The sequence below is a fragment of the Augochlora pura genome, unplaced genomic scaffold (assembly GCF_028453695.1).
Source record: "Augochlora pura isolate Apur16 unplaced genomic scaffold, APUR_v2.2.1 APUR_unplaced_698, whole genome shotgun sequence".
Classification (NCBI taxonomy): domain Eukaryota; kingdom Metazoa; phylum Arthropoda; class Insecta; order Hymenoptera; family Halictidae; genus Augochlora; species Augochlora pura.
In genome coordinates, this window is record NW_027587606.1 from 2,247 (window position 1) to 5,879 (window position 3,633).

Below are 3,633 nucleotides of genomic sequence, written 5' to 3' on the forward strand. Positions count from 1 at the left end.
GGAGAAAGGGTCACAGCTACTTACCAACTCAGCGAACGATGCACAGCGAGCCCAACGGAGTCCAGGGGGTACCTCGAGGACGACTTCTTGAACCACTGAATCTACTTATAATGAAACGGGGTAGTCAGAAACCAGACTTTCGGAACCGGACAGGTCGACCTTAAAAGTGGATTGACCCTAGATGGTAATTAGCTATTGAAGATAGACTAATTGGGCCAATCCCAGCGGCACTGCAAGGCCGGGCCGACCCGCGACAGAAGGGGAGCGAGCCCCGACCACTCCGTCCGGTTCCAAAAATCAGGTTAATATTCTGACTACCCGATGGGCAGTGTATCAGATATTAAGCTGATAAGAACAGATACTTTATTTCTACAACTCATGTTCCCCCGGGCTTACAATAGGTGCCCGGGGGTTCTACAATAATGCTGCATATATATTCGCAGGGGCTAATTATAAATGGTTAAGTAATAGTGGTATATACATAGTAAATATTCATAATATGGCTAATGTTAAGTTAGATAAAGAGCATAGTTTGTGTCATGCACACCGAAAAAGAAAACAAAAGAGAAAAAAAAAGAAAAAAAGAAAAGAATGTAGATATTGGTAGGCGAGGGGGCGGCAATAAATAGGTATATGTATATGTATAATAATAATGAATAATAATAAAAACAGTGGCTAATAATAATAATGGCAATAATAATCATCACATAGTGTCCAAGGTGCCGACCCTCATCGCTCGCTTCTCGACCCGTCTGCTTCTTCAGCCCCGTGGTGGTTCTCCGGTTGTTGTGGGGGCGGTGGAGGGGTCATGTTGTCGCGGGACCTCCTCGTTCAGCGGCCGACCCGTCTCGGGGTAGCGGGGCGCCGTCTCGTACTGTCGTACGCGCGTGACGTGCTCGACGTAAATGTCGCGTCCCCATCGGATGGTCTCGGATACAATGAGGCGTCGCATCAGGGCCGCGTATCTAGCCGAGATCCGCAGCATCCTCAGGACAGCCCTCAGGAGCCCTTCGAGTGAGGCGGCCAGAGGGAGGTATTTCTCCACTTTCCGGAATCTGGCCGCCTCAAACGCCTCGTAGCGTCCCTCGACGGCGCCTCCGTGACGTCCCGGACGACGACTCCGAGGACGAGGAAAGCGCGGACAGCCTTGATGACGAGGACGGTGTGCTGCGTCCCACGACGCGGCTGCTCCTTCTCCGTGGAGGTACTTTCTGCCACAGCACGGGGGAAGAAGATGACGAGGATGATACCCCGTCGGAGTCCCCTTCCTCTTCTTCCACCAGGTCGGCCAGTGCCCTGGTTGTCGGCGGCGTTCTTCTTGGTGGGGTGACCCTGGTTGGACCAGCAGCACCAGTTGCCCCGGGGGAGAGGTGGCTGGCCGCAACTCTTCCTTCTTGTGGCCTCGATCCCCCGGGTGACGACCTCGTTGATATTATGGGCCGTCCACTGCAACTGGTGCTGAAAGTGCATGTAGTCAGCGTCGCCTGTGGTGAGCAGTCGATCGCACTGCAGCCCTCAGGCACACCGTGGGCCCCGCTGGTGGTCTGCGGGGGCGGACACGGCGTCCTCCTCGTTCTCCTCCTCGGAGGACTGCTTGCGACCACGGATTGCGGGGGCTCAGACGTGGCCCGCGTCCGTGGCCGAAGTGACGGCCGCGTAAGATGGTGAAGCGGCCGTCCGGATCACCGAGGTGAAGGTGCGCCCCGCGGTGCAATGGGGCACACCTTGGTATGATGTTGTGACAGGGGGGGAGGGAGCGTTGGTGGAGGTGGCTCCCCTCCTCGCACCCCCTGCCGCACCTCGTGGCGATCCGCCCTTGCCCCTCCTTGCCGGCGCCGCGGGCCTCGGTCCAGGAGCACGTCTGGATACCGCTGCGGCCGCAATTTCCACCGGAACGGTCGCAGCCCTCTGCGCTCTCGTCCTTGGACCCCTGGTGGTGGTGGGCGGGGTCCTCTCCTCGGTAGGGCTGTTGGTGGACCCCCGTCTCCTCGACCCCGCGCTCCTGTAAAGGGGGGCGCGGGGGCTACGGGGGTAATTCGGCGTTCCGGTGGTGACGTAGGTGTTGTTGTCCTTGTGGTGGCGCCTGTCCTTGCGGGGCAAGGGTCGGGCACGGGGCTGGCCCTCGTGCAAGCCAGGGTCGACCCGGGACTCCGCCGTGGCAGACTCCCTGTTGCCGTCGTCGTGGGTGTCCTCGTCGTCGGATCTCTCGTGCTGGTGGGGGGGGGTGTTCGAAGGTGGGGTTGCCACCCCCCGGCTGTCCGCCCTGACGTGTAAAGCGTCGTCAGGGTCCTCGTCCCCGGCTCGGCGTTTCTCCCTCTCGACGTGGTTTTCGCCGTCGTCCGGGGGGCCGCACCTCTCCGCACCGTTGGCCTTGCAGCCGCGGTTGCGGCTGTGCGGCAGGCTGCGGCGGCGGGGCTAATATTGGTGGAGGGTGCCCCGCCTCTCGTCGTCACTGGCGCCGTCGATCGTCGTTCCCTCGGCGCCGGGGCAAAAGTCGCCGTCGGCGGGGAACGACGTGTCTCTGTCGCTGTCGTAATTGTCCGTCGCGTGGCTGTAACAGTCGTCGTGGACGTCATTGTTCGCGTCGTGTTAACTGTCGTGGGCGTCACTGTTCGTCGCGTAATAGTCCTTGTTGCGTGCACGTTTTCCGTCGGCGTCCCTGTCGTTGTATATGTCGGTGTAATTGTCCGCGTAACTGTCACTGTGTTTGTCGGGGTCACTGTACACGTGCACACACTAACACTCGTCGCCCGTCTCGTCGCCGTCGTCGTCGTCGCCGTTGTGGTCGTCGTTGTCGTGGTCGTCGTCGTGGTCGGTGTCGCCGGTCGCGCCGATCTCGTTGCCGCTACCGTCCTCCTGGACGTCGCCGCTCGCCCCGAAGCCGTCGTCGAGGTGACTGTCGTCGTGGTGCTTGTCGTCGAAGAACCACTCGAACCGCCTGAATTCGTCTCTAAAGCGTGGCCGGTGCCCGCTGAACAATGCCGGGCGGCGTGGTGCAGTTTCACCTGTTTCAGGGGCTATTTCCCTGCACCAGGCTCACCGCACACGCCGCACCGGTGAACCACCGAATGCCCGGGGTGGTTCTTTTTAGCATGCTTCAGGAGGTCCGAATGGTTCTTAAACACCCCCGATGTACGGATGCCCGGCTTCCCGTAACATTCCGGGCATCGAAACTCCGCCGGAAAGGGAAAGATGATATTAATAATAATATTCTCGCCAGACATCGCGGCGAAGTCGAAGAGAATAGCCGTTAGAAAATTGAAAGAACAAAGGAAGACAGAGATAGAGCGGTGAAAAGCGGGGAATAAAGTGGGTAAAAGAATAGCACGACTAACTGGACGAGAGAGAGAGAGATTCGCTCGTCTAGGGGATACTCGCTATTAATTAATAAATTAATTAATAACGAGGGGCTGCACCGATGCAGCTCCGATGTGGAAAACCGTTTGAAACAAAGAATTTCAAACGGTTGCCAACCGAAACCACAGCGGTGACCGATAGGACCGGTGGATCGGGCGAATAATAAATTCGACCGTCACCGGGCACGTTTTTTGCGCTCGTTGATATCAACGAACGCTCGAAACGTGCAAGGACGGAGCCGTTGAACGGGCCGAATTCGAACCGTGCTACGGTTTT

General features: G+C 58.2%; 1 pseudogene; it reads right to left on the reverse strand.

Moving 5' to 3' along the window:
• Nucleotides 1-205: 205 nt before the first annotated feature.
• On the reverse strand, nucleotides 206-380 carry LOC144478045 (U2 spliceosomal RNA; annotated as a pseudogene).
• Nucleotides 381-3,633: the final 3,253 nt, after the last annotated feature.